At 42.2% G+C, this 17,245-nt stretch overlaps 1 long non-coding RNA gene across 1 annotated transcript; it reads left to right on the plus strand.

Moving 5' to 3' along the window:
* LOC146402223 (uncharacterized) lies at positions 1-5,677 on the plus strand. The gene is made up of 2 exons (XR_014805560.1): positions 1-480; positions 867-5,677. It is a non-coding gene; the product is annotated as an uncharacterized LOC146402223 (long non-coding RNA).
* Positions 5,678-17,245: the final 11,568 nt, after the last annotated feature.

Here is a 17,245-nt window from a genome sequence, read left to right on the forward strand (position 1 = left end):
AGGCCACCAGGGAATTCCACACCAACCCCTTCACAAGCAGCTTTCTCTGGCTGGGGGAGGAAGACACTGCAGACAGTGCAGACGCAGAGCATGAGAGGGACACAAAGCAACGCTGCTGCTGCTTTGAAGATGGGGGTTGGGGGCCTGTGAGAAGGAGTGCCTTGGCCTCTGGCTGACAGCCAGCAAGGAAACTGGACCTCAGACATACGGCCACAAAGAGCTGGACTTTGCTAACGATCTGAATGTTGATTGGAAGCAATGCAGATTCTTTTCCACGTCTGGATAAGAACTCAACCTGGCCAACACCTGGATGCTGGCCTTGTGACATGGTGAGCAAAGCACCCAGCCAGGCCTCAGCTTCTAACATAAAACTGTGAGCTGCTAAGTGAGTGTTGCTTCAAACCACTAAGCTGTGCTAAGTGTTACACAGCCGCAGGAAGCTCAGGCAGGCCGGCTTCAGGACCATCACATCCTCCACGCGTGAGTAGCCAGCCCAGAATCCCAGGGTGCATGGGCTTGTCGTGTCTCTTTAGTCTCCTTCTGTCTGGACGAGTTCCTACCTGTCCTTGACTTCGTGTCTTTGACAGGTTTAAAGAGGATGGGCCCCTCACGGGGAGAAAGCCCCGCATTTGGGGTTGTCTGGGTTCTTCTGTGTTTGGAGTCAGGCTGTGCCGCTTTGGCAGAAACATGACAGAAGCCGTGCTGTGTCCTCAGTGTGTCCCACCAGGTGACACATGATTACTGGCAATGTTTGCGTGGATCACTTTCAAGGCGTGTCTCCCAGCCTTTTTCACTGTAAAGTTACTCAGTTTTCTTTGTAAGTAATCAAAGAATATACGTTGTTCTTTCTTTCTTTTTTTTTTCAGTGACAACACAAGATCCTTCACCCACTGGACCCAGAGGGAATTCCTTGTAGACTTTTAAATGATGGCCGTTCTTAGCAGCGTGAGGTAGTACCTCATTGTCGTTTTGATTTGCGCTTCTCTAATAATTAGCGATGTCGAACATCTTTTCATGTGCCTACTGGCCATCTGTCTTGTCTTTGGAGAAATGTCTGTTTAGGTCTTCTGCCCATTTTTTGCTCGGGTTGTTTGTTTCGTGGTTATTGAGTTGTATGAGCTCTTTGTACATTTTGGAAATGAAGCCCTTGATGGTTGCATCATTTGTAAATATTTTCTCCCACTACATAGGTTGTCTTTTCATTCTCTTTATGTTTTCCTTTGCTGTGCAAAAGCTTATAAGTTTGATTAGGTCTCATTTGGTTTTTTACGGGTTTTGTTTGTTTGTTTCTTTTATGGCCACATCTGTGGCACATGGAAGTTCTTGGGCCAGGGGTTGAATTGGAGCCACAGCTGTTGGCCTACAGTACAGCCACAGCAATGCAGAATCAGAGCTGCAACCGGGACCTATACCACAGCTCACGGCAATGCCAGATCTTCCACGCACTGAGTGGAAGGTCACTCAGTGCGTGGAACACCAGGTCCAAGCCACATCTACAAACTATGCTGCAGCTTGCAGCAATGCCAGGGGTCGAACCCGCATCCTCAAAGAGACAATGTCGGGTCCTTAACTCACTGAGCCACAACAGGAACTCCCCGTTTATTAATTTTTTATTTTATTCCTATTGCCTTGGGAGGCTGACCTAGGAGAACATTGTTTGTGTCATCACACAAACATAATTTACGTCAGAGAATGGTTTACCTGTGTTGACAAACCATTGCAAAGGAAGCAGTAGATGTCGGAACACTTAACTCCTAAGCTAATTTGTCGCCCGCATCTGCTAAAAGTGGGAATAGATACAGAAACATAATTCTATGATCTCAGCAAAGAAAATTAGCCCTGATTCTCTATTATCATCTAACGTTCAGTCCATAGTCCCAGTTTTCCTATTGTCCTAAAAATAAATTCTATCGTCAATCAAGGCTTACCTCTATGTCTCTTTAGTCTTTTAAAGTCTAGAGCAGTCACCTCTGAAGAGGTTAGGCCAGTAGTCTTATAAACGGTTCTAGATTCTGGCTTCCCAGAAACAAGGCTGTATCTCCTTTAGCCTTTGACCTCCCTTGCAGCTGGGTGGGGTTAGAGACCAAATTGTACTCAGTGAGATGCCTGTGAAAGTGCTGTGTGCAGCTTCTGGGAAGCCTGCTGCCGTCCAGAACATGATATCTGGGGTTTTGGCAGCCTTTTGAGACCTGAGGATCAGGGTCACCTCAGAGGCAGAAGCTGGAAAGAGCTTCACGCTGGCTCTGCTTACCTCCCCGCTTCTTTTATTTGAGAAGTAAAACCTTGTGTGTTGAAGTCACTGTTAAGTGGGAGTTTTGCTCAGAGTTAGCCAAATTTAATCCCAGCTAATAAAGAAGTCAGATTGAGGCCTACCTTAATCTTGTACTTGTCTGGAAGATACCTTATCTGCTTTCTACTTGGCTAAGACACATTTCAAAATCTCTCTTTCCTCCAGGGGCAGATCTCTGGTGGCAGCACACTGTGCGATATGCCCAGACTATCATGTTACCTGACCTCTAGTGTGGTATGAATCTTGGCAGTCAGGGATATTTTTTGTAAGTAACTTGTGGCATGAGTGTGGGAAATGAAGTCAGTGTGGCTTGTCATCTGTAAGGGTAGGAGTGGCCTGGAATTGGCACACAGCGGTGTTTGTGAAACACCTGGGCAGCAATACCAGGGCCAGGTGCTATAGGGCAAGGCTCTTCAGAGAGGAAGTGCAATTAACTTGCAAACTCCCTGCGTTCTTGCCAGCCAGGCAGAGGTTTCCTGCGTGTTGAAAACTCCATTTGGAAAGTGTCCCCCAGGAAACAGGAGTTACAGCATGTGAAGGCAACCTGCCCACACCCTCTGCCACCCATTTAATCACTAGAGTTGACTTGACTGGGAGGAACGAAGCTGTACCTGGAGGGTCAGCATGGTCCCCTTCCAGCCCAGGCGAGCACAAGGCATCACTGTGGTGCTGCCTTTTCGGGCCTTGGTTATCTGAGCAGCTGGCCAGCCTTTCAACCCTTCTCCTGGATGTTGAATTTGCAGGGTTCCTGGATCTAGTGACACCATCCTACCTTGACAGAACAAAAAGTGTGGAATCTATGTTTTGGATCCTTAAAAATTCACTCTGGTTAGACCAGAATTTCAGCTACAGCAGAGATTAATATCACTGTTAAAAAACAAAACCATACAATCATATATGTATATGCACATGTAAACACACATATGTGTATACGTGTGCATGAATACAGCTGACCCGTATTTACTTGTTCCTTCACTCAGGCAGCCTTCCAAGAATCATTTATTGAGATCCTACTTCCTTCTGGTGGCTGTGCTATGGGCTGGGGATGAAGATAAAGGACTTTCCCGCTGTCTTTCCAAATCTCAGAAGACACCAATACGGCTGCCCCTTGAACAAGGTGGGGTTGGTGCAGTCAAAAATCCATGTATAACTTTATAGTCAACCAGCCATGGACCGTGCAGCACTGTAGTATGTATTCATGGAAAAAATCCACATATAAGTGGACCCATGCAGTTCAAACCCTTGTTCAAGGGTCAACTGTATAAGCACCACTGGCCAGGACCCATGAGGTCACATCTGACAGCAAAGGAAGGAGTCCAGGGCTTCCCCAGTTGCCAGGAGGGCCACTTGGCGGCTTGCCAAGTTACAGCTACACTGATTTCTCTGTGGCCAGGACTAATTTTACACTATTTCCTGGAGCTGACCTTATGCAAATCCCTGATTTCTTGTGCTGACTCAAAAGCAGAGCCCCTTTTTAACACCGTTCCTTTCTAGAGAGATCTGTAATGGGACTGGGGTAGACATCTCAACTCCTGCCAAAACCTGTCTGGGGCCCAGGGTTGACGGTTCCCAAATGCATGCCAAGCAGTTTCCCCGATCTACTTCCTATGCATTCCGAAGCCGGGCCCACCGTGCTCTTTTCCTGCTTCCCTGCTGTGGTGCCCCCAGGCCCAGACAGGAGCTCATGCCTGGGAATAGCCAGTGCTTTAGGGTCCTCCTTGGCCTCTTCCTTGCCCGCTCTGCTGAGTATCACTGTCTGGGTCCTGGTTTTAATGATACACATGTCTCTGCATGGCTTTGATAGCCACTCAGAACTGATACCTTTGGCCTGACGACTGCGGTTTGCTAGCATGTGTGTTATCCCATTGCGCAAGTAATACCCTTAATTCAGTAAAGGATTTGTCTCTAGGTGACCCTTGAAAGTGACTCTAATTGAGATAAGCCCAGGCTGATTGTGAGAGGAAGCCTTGAAAATCCTGTAAAGTGCATCTCGTCAGAGAGGCAGTGCCTTAGGCTGGCCAAGAGCTCTGCCTAGGTGTGAATTCTGCCTCCTCTACTTACTGGTTGTGTTACCTCGAGCAAATTCCTTATGATCTTTGTGTCCAGCTGTAAAAATAGGGTTAGGAAACAATAAAAGGATCTACTCTTTAGGGGTTGTTGAAGAATTAAGTGAACATACAGAGAAAGGTCACCCAACGGTGCCTGGCGCATAGGAAGGGCTCTGACAATGTTAGCGGTTATTACTGCGAACCAAGTGCCCACTCTCCTAAGGTACGTGTAGGGCTGGTGCTGCCAGGAGCTTGCATGTCTCTGAGGGCCTGATCTTTATTGCAGATAGAAGCTGACATGGCGGGAAGCATTCACCATGTTGCAGTACTCGTTTCTCCCCAACCCTGAACTCTGAGGGCAGAGGTTCTGTTAATCACCTGTTCAGTTAACAGAACTGAGTTTGGTGCATGTGTGCCGGGCACTGCTGAGTGTAGTGGTTCACCCAGTGTATTGCTGGATGGAAAACGAATGCCAGTATGGCCCCGATCTTGTTCCCTGGGACCTAAAAGAAATCTTGCTTGCTTTCTGTCTCATAAATTCAGTTGAAGAAACTGAGGAAAGTTAATGTGAATTCTTTTGACTATAGATTCAAGGTTTTTGGGTTTTTGTTTGTTTGTTTTGTCTTTTTAGGGCCGTACCTGCAGCATATGAAGTTCCCAGGCTAGGGGTCAAATTGAAGCTGCAGCTGCTGACTTACCACAGCCACAGCAACACCAGATCTGACCCGTTTCTGGGACCTACACCATAGCTCATGGCAGCGTTGGATACTCAACCCACTGAGCAGGGCCAGGAATTGAACCTGCATCCTCACGGATACTAGACAGGTTTGTTACTGCTGAGCCACAACAGGAAATCCCAGATTCAAGTTTTTAAACTTATCCTAAGATCAAATATAATACTCAATGCAGAAAAGCTGAAAGCCTTCCCACTAAAACCTGGGACAAGACAAGATTGCCCACTCTTAGCACTTTTGTTTGATACAGTATTGGAAGTCCTAGCCACAACAATCAGACAAACGAAAGAAATAAAAGGTTTCCAAATTGGAAGAGAAGAGGTAAAAGTGGCACTCTATGCAAATGGCAGGATACTATATCTAGAAAACCCTAAGGAGGCCACACAAAAACTGCTTGAACTGATCAACAAAATTCAGCAAAGTAGCAGGATACAAGATGAACATTCAGAAATCAGTTGCATTTCTGTATACTCTCAATGAAACATTAGAAAAGGAATACAAAAATACAATACATTTTAAAATAGCACTCCCCAAAATTAAATACCTAGGAATAAACTTTACCAAGGAGGTGAAAGACTTATATGCTGAGAACTATAAAACATTAATAGAGGAAATTAAAGAGAATTCAAAGAAATGGAAAGATATTCCATGCTCCTGGGTTGGAAGGATTATCATTGTAAAAACAGCCATGTTACCCAAAGCAATCTACAGATTCAAGGCAATCTCTATCAAATTTCCCATGACATTCTTCACAGAACTAGAACAAACAATCCAAAAATTTATATGGAACCATAAAAGACCCAGAATTGCTAAAGCAATCCTCAAGAACCAAAACCAAGCAGGAGGCATAACTCTCCTGGACTTCACGCAATATTACAAAGCCACAGTAACCAAGACAGTGTGGTACTGGCACCAAAACAGACCAATGGAACATACAGACCAATGGAACAGAACAGAAAACCCAGAAATAAAATGAGACACATATGGTCAATTAATCTTTGATAAAGAAGGCAGTAATATAAAATGGGAAAAAGACAGTCTTTTCAGCAAGTATTGCTGGGAATCCTGGACAGCCGCATGCAAATCAATGAAACTAGAACATACCCTCACACTCTGCACAAAAATAAACTCAAAATGGCCTAAAGACTTAAATATAAGACAAGACACCATAAAACTCATAGAAGAGAATACAGGCAAAACATTATCTGACATCAACCTTACGAATGCAAATGCTTTCTTAGGTCAGTCTCCCAAGGCAAGATAAATAAATAAAAAATAAACAAATGGGACCTAACCAAACTGACAAGCTTTTGCACAGCAAAGGAAACCACAGGAAAAAACCTAAAAAGATAACCTAAGGAATGAGAGAAAATAGTTTCAAAAGATGCAATCGACGAGGGCTTAATCTCTAAAATACGCAAACAACTTATACAACTTAACAGCAAAAAAACCAAGAACCCAATTGAAAAATGGGCAAAAGACCTGAATAGACATTTCTCCAAAGAAGATATACAGATGGCCAACAGGCACATGAAAAAATGCTCAACATCACTCATTATTAGAGAAATGCAAATCAAAACTACTATGAGGTACCACCTCACATGTGTCAGAATGGCCATCATTAATAAGTTCACAAATGACAAATACAGGAGAGTGTGTGGAGAAAAGGGAACCCTCCTGCACTGTTGGTGGGAATGTAAATTGGTGCAACCACTGTGGAAGAGTGTGGAGGTGCCTCAGAGAACTAAATATAGAACTACCATATGACCCAGCAATCCCACTCTTGGGCATATATCCAGACAAAACTTTGCTTGAAAAAGACACAAGCAGCCATATGTTCACTGCAGCACTATTCACAATAGCCAAGCATAGAAACAACCTAAATGTCCATCAACAGATGAATGGATTAAGAAGATGTGATATGTATATTACTCAGCCATAAGAAAGAACGAAATAATGCCACTTGCAGCCACATGGATGGAACTAGAGACTCTCATACTAAGTGAAGTAAATCAGAAAGAGAAAGAAAAATACCATATGATATCACTTATATCTGGAATCTAATATATGGCACAAATGAACCTTTCCACAGAAAAGAAACTCATGGACTTGGAGACAGACTTGTGGTTGTTCTGGGGGAGGAGGAGGGAGAGGAATGAACTGGGAGTCCGGGATTAATAGATACGAACTATTGTATTTGGGGTGGATAAGCAATGAGATACGGTGGTATAGCACAGGGTGCTATACCTAGTCACTTATGATGGAACATGATGGAGGATAATGTGAGAAAAAGAATGTGTGTGTATGTATATATATATGTGACTGGGTCACTTTGCTGTACAATAGAAATTGACAGAACACTATAAACCAACTATAACTGAAAAATTAAAAATCATTAAAAAAATTAAACTTATCCTAAGATCTTTATACCTTTCACCTCTAACCAATTTCATACAGGGAAAGGCAGATTATATTTGAAATTTTGATAGATTGTGGGTTTACCACCCCTGGTTGGCTGTCTTTACTGATAGGAAACTAGTCTGAGGATAATAGTTGATTGAGAAGCCTGGAACTTGGGCGTTCCTTACTTATAAAGTCAGGCTTATGTCACTTCAGAGAAGCTTAAAAAAAAAAAAAAAAGCTTAAAGCACCTGTGTCTATGTCTGCCAGTGGCCCAGTTTTCAAGAAAAGAATTGCTGGCGTTAGGAAGTAATATGCATGTTCCAGGCATAGTAGGATTTCACAGTCTCTGGGCTCTGGTTCCTGAGGAAAAGGTAGATAACCCAGAAAGAGACGTAACAGTGGGAATGTCTTTGTTTACTTTTCTTATCGAGACAAACTGAAATTGTGAACAACATGTACTGTTCTGATTTTAATGCTCAATTAATCATTCTGTTCCAAGGTCATGTACACTCCTGGGAAAATTCAGTGGTTCTCATTCCATGGCTGCCTTTGTGCTTGTGATCACAGAGTTTCACCAATTCTAAGATGTTGATTATTGTTCCATTACAACATTTCTGAAATTGAGATGCACCTTGCACTGACAGTATCAAGCATTTTGTTGGAGTTTAATTGGCAGAATTTTCTCTTTCTTAAAATTCATAGCATATTAAATTTGATGAAATATGACAGTGGTTTCCAAACTTTGCTGCCTTCGGAATCTTTAAAAAATACTGGTGGCAGGTGCCTACCCTCATGCGTCTTGATGTAATAGGAGGGGGGTATGTCCTGGGCATCAGATTTTTTTTTTTTTTCCTTTTTGGCCACCCCACAGCATATGGAGTTCCCAGGCCAGGGATCAGATCTGAGCTGCAGTTTCGACTTATGTCACAACTGCAGCAATGCCAGATCCAAGCTGGGGATCGAACCTGCATCCTGGTGCTGCAGAGACACCACTGATCCCATTACACCACACTGGGAACTCCTCGGCACCAGATTTTTAAAAGCCTCCCAGGACATTCCAAAGTACAGCAAAATTTGGGAGTCATTGAAATATAGCATTTCTCTTTATTCAGGTTTTTCTTCAACTCTTAGCTTTCGTGGATAGCATCTTTACAGATTCTGTTTACTGCACACTCCTTTGTCTCAGTTATGATGTCTTTTCAACTCCAACCACTAATCATCCTTTTTCTTTCTTTCCTTCTTTCTTCCTTTCTCTTTTCAGGGCCCCACCTGCAGCATGTGGAAGTTCCTGGGCTAGGAGTCGAATCAGAGCTACAGCTGCTGGCCTATACCACAGCCACAGCAACGCCAGATCCAAGCCATGTCTGTGACCTACACCACAGCTCATGGCAATGCTGGATCCTCAACCCACTGAGTGAGGCCAGGGATCAAACCCGAAACCTCATGGTTCCCAGTCAGATTCATTTCCGCTGCGCCACAAGGGAACTCTGCAACCGCTAGTCATTCTTCATATTCCCATTGAATGTCAGCTCCAGAAGGGCAAGGGTTTTGTTTGATTTGTTCTCTGTTACATTCTTAGCATCTAGAACACTTAGGCACATTGTAGACACTTGATAAATATTTGATGAATGAATGGATATTCCTCCTTTTATATTCAGGCAACTTCTAGTAAAAGTGTTTCCCCAGCCTAGCACGGGGGTGGGGTGGGGGTGGTGGTTACAGGATCTGGCATTGCTGCAGCTGTGGTGTAGGCTGCTACTACCAACTCAGATTTGATCCCTGCTGGAAACCCCATATGCCATGGGGAAGCCAAAAAGAAAAAAACAAAACCAAAAAATTGAGCTCAATGTTTTCTCTCCCCACCCACACCCCACCATCCCAATCCTAGTCTTTTCAGATCCATCCACTTGACACCCCGAGTCTCAAGTTTATAACCTTGAGTTATTTTCAAGCCTTGTCTTTCCTTTTCCATTTCCATATATGACTACTCACTGTGTTTTACAATTTGTTTTTCTCAAAATTCTCTTAAGTTTGTCCCTTTCTTTTAATTCTTACAAGAGTGAATTTGTCTTTTTGGCGTCTATTTAGTCGCATTTCAAAATATTTACCTGCTAGCAATTGTTTTTTTAAAAATGAGTTTGGGCATTATAATATGTAGCATGAAGTTGATAATATGCTGCAGAAAGGATGATAGAAGGTAAAGAGATTTAAATTGCTGTGGGGGGAAGGGAAAAAATTAATTGCTGTAAAATTCTTGTGTTATTTGGGCAGTAGTAAAGGCATTAACTTAAAGTAGATTATAATGAGTCAAGGATGCATACCTTGAAATCTTTGGGGTAACCACGAGAAAAGCAACACAAGAATATATTAAAAAAAAAAACACTAACGGAGTGGTTTTTTTTTTTTTTTTTTTTTTTTTCTTGTCTTTTTGTCTTTTTCTAGGGCCACACCAAGGCACATGGAGGCTCCCAGGCTAGGGGTCCAATCCAAGCTGTAGCGACCAGCCTATGCCAGAGCCACAGCAATGTGGAATCTGAGCTGCGCCTGCGACCTACACCACAGCTCACGGCAACGCCAGATCCTCAACCCACTGAATGAGGCCAGGGGTCAAACCTGCAACCTCATTGTTCCCAGTTGGACTTGTCAACCACCGAGCCACGATGGGAACTCCCAAGCATATTTTTAAAAACAGAGTAATACCAATAAAAAGGCAGGAAAGGAGAAATAAAGAGACAAGAGCTTATGGATTAAATACAAAACAAATAGCACAGTGGTAGATGAAACAAATTCTATTAGTAATTGCACTAAAGATGAATAAGCTACACATTCCAATCAGGCAAAGAACTGATTAAAAAAGAGTCAGAACTGATTTTAAAAAAAATCAAGTGCAGGAGTTCCCATCGTGGCTCAGCAGTAACAAATCTGACTAGTATGCATGAAGATGCAATTTCGATCCCTGGCCTCACTGAGCAGTTAAGGATCTGGCATTGCCATGAGCTGTGGTGTAGGTCACAGATGTGGCTTGGATCCCATGTTGCAGCGGCTGTGGTGTAGGCCAGCAGCTGTAGCTCTGATTTGACCCCTAGCCTGGCAACCTCCATATGCTGTGGTCCTAAAAAGCTATATATGTGTGTATGTGTGTGTGCCAATTATATGGTAATTAACCAGAAGAAACTTGGTGTGTCTTGAGTAATATTGGACCAAGAGACTTTATGGGAAGACGAATTACTAGAGATAAACAACGACATTTCATAATGATAAACGGTTAATTTAAAAGGAAGACATAATAGGAGTTCCTGTCGTGGCTCAGTGGTTAATGAATCCGACTAGGAACCATGAGGTTGCTGGTTCGATCCCTGGCCTTGTTCAGTGGATTAAGGATCTGGCGTTGCTGTGAGCTGTGGTGTAGGTCACAGATGTGGCTCAGATCCTGAGTTGCTGTGGCTGTGGGCATAGGCCAGCAACTGTAGCTCTGATTCGACTCCTAGCCTGGGAACTTCCAAATGCCATAGGTGCAGCCTTAAAAAGACAAAAAAATTTATAATATATTAAAACTTATGGGAGTTCCCAATAAGGCACAATGGAATTGGTGGCATCTTGGGAGTATTGGGGCACAGGTTCGATTCCTGGTCTGGTGCAGCTTAGGTTGCAGCTGCAGCACTTGTATCTGATCCCTGGCCCAGAATCTCCATATGCTGCAGGGTGGCCAAAAAAGAAAAAAAGAAAAAAAACTTATGGGATAAATAAAGGAGTATGTAGGGGAAAAATACATAGTTTTAAATGCATGCATTAGAAGTGAAAAGTTAGAATTGATGAAAGTTTCTACTTTAAGAAACTAAAAAAAAATTTTTTTTAATTAAAGTAAGAAAAAAAAGAAGGAACTAATAAAGGCAAGAGTGGGAATCACTGAAATAGAAAAGAGGCAAACAATAGAAACAATCAACTAAAGCAAAAGTTCGAATTTAAAAAAACTTAATACAACTGATAAATCCCTAGCAAGATTTTTCAAGAAAAAAGGGAAAGCACAATGAGCAATATCAAGAGTGGGGCACTACTATCAATCCTACTGATATACTAATTATGGGAACAGCTTTATGCCAGTAAATCTGACGTTGCTGGAATGAGTAAATTTCTAGACAAACACAACTCACCACCAGAAAAAACAGAAAATCTGATTCGTTTCTTATCTGTTCGAGAAATTAAATCTGATATTTAAAAACTTCCCACAAGAAACTATAGGCCTAGAGGCTTTCACGGGCAAACTCCTCCAAACAATTAAGGAAACAATAATGTTAATCTTATCTAAACTCTTTATGGAATAGAGAAATAAGGCACACTCTCTAACTTGAATGAAGAAATCACATAACCTTAATAGGAAATCCGGATATTACAAGACATCACAAGAAAGGAAAATCATAGGTGAATATTTATCATGAACTCAGATGGAAAGATCTTTGGAAAAAAAATCAGAAAATCAAACCCAGCCATATTTTAAAATTATCCTACATCATAAGAAATTGAAATTTGGTTTAACACTCAGAAATAGATCAATGTAATTCACCACATTAACACAATACAGAGAAGATTTTAATGGATAAAGAAGCATTTGACATATCTTTATGTTAAAAAAGAAACCCACCTCAACAAAGAATAGAAAGGAACTTCCTTACTCTTATAAGGGACATATATATTTAAAAAAAAATAACCTGCAAACAAAACAAAGCAAACCTAAAACTAACATAATACTTAAGAGTGAAATCTGGAATGCTTTCTGCCTCTCTGCGTTTGGGAATAAGACAAGAATGTCCATTCCCCACTTCTATTTAACACTGCAATGAAAATCCTAATTTGTGCAGTAAAATGAGAAAAAGAAATAATATATAAAGATAAAAGATTAGATAGAGCCTAAGGAGCCATTATTTCCAAATGGCATGACTATGTACCTAAAAAAATGTAGTAATCAAAGTATAAGATTTAATTAGTGAATTTATCAAGGTTCCTGGATACAGGTAATATATGAAAATCAATTGTACGTTTCTATATTAGTAATAAACGATTAGCACATTAAATGAAAGTATTTACAAAAGCATAGAAATCAAATACATAGGAACAAATCTAATGAAAGAGGTGCAAGAGATCTATACTAAAACACACAAGGCATTGAAATTAAAGACAATCTAAGTAAACAAAGAGATACACTATGTTGATAGAATGGAAGACAATATTATATTGTTAAGATATTAATTGTCCCCAAATTGATCTAGAGATTCAATGCGATCCCAATCAAAATCCCAGAAGGCTATTTTGTGAAAATTGAAAGACGATCCTAAAATTTACATGAAATGCAAAGGACCTAGAATAGTCCGAGCAATCTTGAGGGAGAAGAATAAATTTGGAACACTTAAAATACCAGAGAGTGGCGTTTCCATCATGACTCAGAGGTAACGAACCTGACTATCCATGAGGACTCAGGTTTGATCCCTGGCCTCGCTCAGTGAGTTAAGGATTTGGCGTGGCTGTGGCTGTCATGTAGGCTGGCAGCTACAACTCCAATTCTACCCCTAGCCTGGTAACTTCCATATGCTGTGGGGCGCGGCCCTAAAAAAAAGAAGAAAAAAATCCAGATAGCAAGATTTACTATTAATTATTCCTTGTCAAGACAGTGGCATTGGCCCAAGATTAAACAAATAGATTCATGGAACAAAATAAAGAATATAGAAAGAGACCAACACACATATGGTCCCCTAACTTCTCACAAAGATACCACAGCAGGAGTTCCTGTTGTGGCTCAGTGGTTAATGAATCTGACTAGGAACCATTAGGTTGTGGGTTTGATCCCTGGCCTTGCTCAGTGGGTTAGGGATCCGGCGTTGCCGTGAGCTGTGGTGTAGATTGCAGATGCGGCTCAGATCCTGTGTTGTTGTGGCTCTGGTGTAGGCCGGCGGTTACAGCTCCAGTTGGACCCCTAGCCCGGGAACCTCCATATGCCTTGGGAATGGCCCAAGAAATGTCAAAAATACCAGAACAACAACAACAACAACAACAACAACAAAGATACCACAGCAATTTAGAGGCAAAGGATAATCCTTTCAGTACATGACACCAGAGCAATTGCATATCTAAATGGAAAAAATGAAACTGAACGAGTTTTTTTGGATGCACCCAAAGCATGAACTTTAACTTTTATCTCATATCATACGCCAGTGTTAATTGCGCATGGACCAAATGTGAAAAGTGCAACAATAGACTTTTAGAATAAAATTTATGAGAACGTTGCCATAATCTTCTAGGCAAATATTTCTTATTCAGGACACACACACACACACACACATACACACACAAAACCCACTAACCATAAAATTTAAAAACTGATAAATCAGGACTTATGAAAATTCAGAACTTCTGTATTTTTTTTTCTTTTTTGGGCTGAACCTGTGGCATATGGAAGTTCTCAGGCTAGGGGTCTAATCGGAGCCGTAGCCACCAGCCTAGGCCATAGCCACAGCCACACCAGATCCGAGCCGCATCTGCGACCTACAACATAGCTCATGGCAACACCAGATCCTTAACCCACTGAGCAAGGCTGGGGATCAAACTTGCATCCTCAAAGATACTAGTTGGGCTCGCTACCACTGGGCCTCAATGGGAACTTCCAAAACTTCTGTACTTCAGTTTATCAAAGTACATGACTACAAGAGTGAAAAGACAAGCCTTAGAATGGAAGAAAATGTTGATAATACATTGATCTAACAAAGATTAGTTTAAAGGAGTTCCCATTGTGGCTCAGCAGTTAGCGAACCTGGCTAGCATCCATGAGGACGTGGGTTCGATCCTTGGCCTGGCTGTGGTGTAGGTCACAGACGCAGCTTGGATCCAGTGTTGCTGTGGCTGCGGCATAGGCTGGCGGGTACAGCTCTGAACCCCTAGCCTGGGAACCTCCACATGCCGTAAGTGCGGCCCTAAAAAGACCAAAAAAAAAAAAAAAATAAAACAAAACTCCTATCAAATAAACAAGGAAAGGAAATTTCATAGAGAGGATATTTAAGTGGACAAATAACAATATAAAAAGTGTTTTACATATCATTTGATGTCTGAGAAATGCAAATTAAACAATTATTATATTTTGCTACATATGCACCAGAATGGATGAAATTAAAATGTACTAGCAAGGATATGGATCAACTGGGAACTTTGCTATATTGCTGCTGGGAGTGTGTACTGGGGAGCTGTTTGGCAGTACCTAAATATTTCCTTACTTTTGACTCAACAAAATATTTTTCCAGGAGATATGAGTACATGCATCCACCAAAAGACATGCAAGAATGTTCACAGCAACTTTATTTATAATAGCCTGAATTGGAATAAACTCAAACATCCATAAACAGAAGCATGGATAAATCAACTGCGGTTTATTCATTCCATGGAATACTTTTCAATAGTAAAAAAGAAGGAGTTCCCATCATGGCTCAGCAGTAACGAACCGGACTAGTACCCTTGAGGGCTCGGGTTCAATTCCCTGGCCTTTCTCAGTGGTTGAGGATCCATTGTTGCCGTGAGCTGTGGTGTAGGTCATAGAAGCAGCTCGGATCTGGCGTTACTGTGGCTGTGGTGTAGGCCGGCAGCTGTAGCTCCAATCTGACCCCTAGCCTGGGAACTTTCATATGCCGCCGGTGCAGCCCTGGGGGGAAAAAAAAAAAGACAAAGAAAAAGAAGTAAACTAATATGACAACATGGATGATTCTCACAGACATAAAGTGTGCAATAGAAGCCAGAAAAGTTCAAGACGAGGCAAATCTATAGAGAAGTGAGAAAAATGGTTACTTTTGGGGCCTGGGGTACTGCCTGGAAGGAACCTGAAGAAGTTTTCCGGGGTGCTGGAAACATTCCATAGTTTGAGCTGAGGGTTGATTACCCAGGCATTATACATTTGTAAGGATTCATCAAGCTGAACACTTAAGATTTGGTGTTTTTAGTAAATGATGCTGTAATCAATTGGACATTCACATGGAATAAAGTGAACTGGCCTCTTCCTTCCCTATGTTTATGTAAGATATTTATAACAGACTAGTTAGAGTCATGTTAAATTTGGAACAATGAGCGGGATACTTAGCGTATATTTGAGATACACCCTTAAGGTAGAAATACAGCGTGGTATTAAAAGTGTTTTAAAGAGATTTGTTGCAAGATGGAAAATCCCTGTAACAATGGGTGAAAAAGGCAGACCACACAAAAATTCTGTATAAAGAATTATCAAAACTATGTCAAAATGTGTACAAAGAAAGCACTGGACACTAAAGTGTTAATAGTGGTTAGCTACTGGCTGTCATGGAGTGGGGAAATAATGGGAGAACTTTTTCTTATTTTTATTTTTCTGTAGCATGCAAAATTTCAAGACTTTCATAACGGTAGAACAAACTTTAATTTGTTTATTTGGCTCTTTAGGGCCGCACCCGAGGCATAAGAAAGTTCTCAGACTAAGGGTCTAACTGGAGCTACAGCTGCTGGCCTACACCACAGCCACAGCAAGGCAGGATCAGCGTGAGCCGTGTCTGCAACCTACACTACAGCTCACTGCAACGCCAGATCCTTAACTACTGAGCGGGGCCAGAGATCAAATCTGCAACCTCATGGTTCCTAGTCGGATTGTTTCCTCTGTGCCACGATGGGAACTCCAGAACAAACTTTGAAAAATAATTTTTTCTTCCAAAGTCAAAACTGCCCTTCCATCTTCTCCATGAACTGCTGTTCTGGTTTATTCTTTTAAACTTTTATGCTTTCTGATCTCCCTACAAAATATATTCACTGCCTCCTGTGGCTGGCTACACCGAGCCTTCTCACTTTTCACCTCATCTTTTTTTTTTTTTTTCTTCTTCCTTTTTTGGCTGCACCCGCACCAGGGATTGAATCCAGTCTCTGACCCAACAGCTGCAGCAACACGGGATCCTTAAACCACTGCACCGGGCTGGGATTGAACCCATGCCACCACAGAGACAAGGCTGGATCCCCAACCTGCTGTGCCACAGTGGGAACTCTTCCACCTTATTTTGACCCATCCTGATTCTCAATTAAGAGATAACATCTTTGGGCTGGATACTCTTCTCTTTTTTTGCTTTTTAGGGCCGTACCTGCGGCATATGGAAGTTCCCAGGCTAGGGGTTGACTTGGAGCTACAGCTGCTGGCCTATGCCACAGCCACAGCAACGCAGGATCAGAGCTGTGTCTGTGACCAACACCACAGGTCATAGCACTGTCGGATCCTTAATCCGCTGAGCGGGGCCAGGGATCGAACCCACATCCTCATGGATCCTACTTGGGTTTGTTACTGCTGGGCCACAACGGGAACTCCTGGATAGTCTATCATCAAGTTAATAAAGGATACTCAGGGCCGAGAGGGTGTAAATTTCCCTGTTGCCCAAGATTGGGGTTGAAGTAAGAGAGTTCAGGTGCTGTTCGGCTGAGGAATGCAAATTTTTGTTCATCTGGTGGGTGAGCATTTATTCTACAGAGGTGGTGAGAAATATTTCATTTTAGATCCTAACTTAGGAGAGGTGGCTGCAGCCCATGGATAAAGCCTCCCCCTCCATTTCATAGGACCATGAGCTGCCTGGTCACATTGCAGTGTGCACATAGAGTGGGACAAGTTATGGCCATTTAAAAGGCAGATTTGCAGGTCCTTCCCAAATCTGTTGAATCAAATCTCTAGAGGGAGGCCTGGGTTTGCTTCCTACTAAGTCTGTGAGGTTCTCTCTCCTTCATACTTCTAAATGTTA

Source organism: Sus scrofa, chromosome 6 (genome assembly GCF_054392235.1).
Source record: "Sus scrofa isolate SSC_HxYL_T2T_F1_AM1 chromosome 6, Sscrofa_HxYL_maternal_Yorkshire_Landrace_v2.0, whole genome shotgun sequence".
NCBI classification, from domain to species: domain Eukaryota; kingdom Metazoa; phylum Chordata; class Mammalia; order Artiodactyla; family Suidae; genus Sus; species Sus scrofa.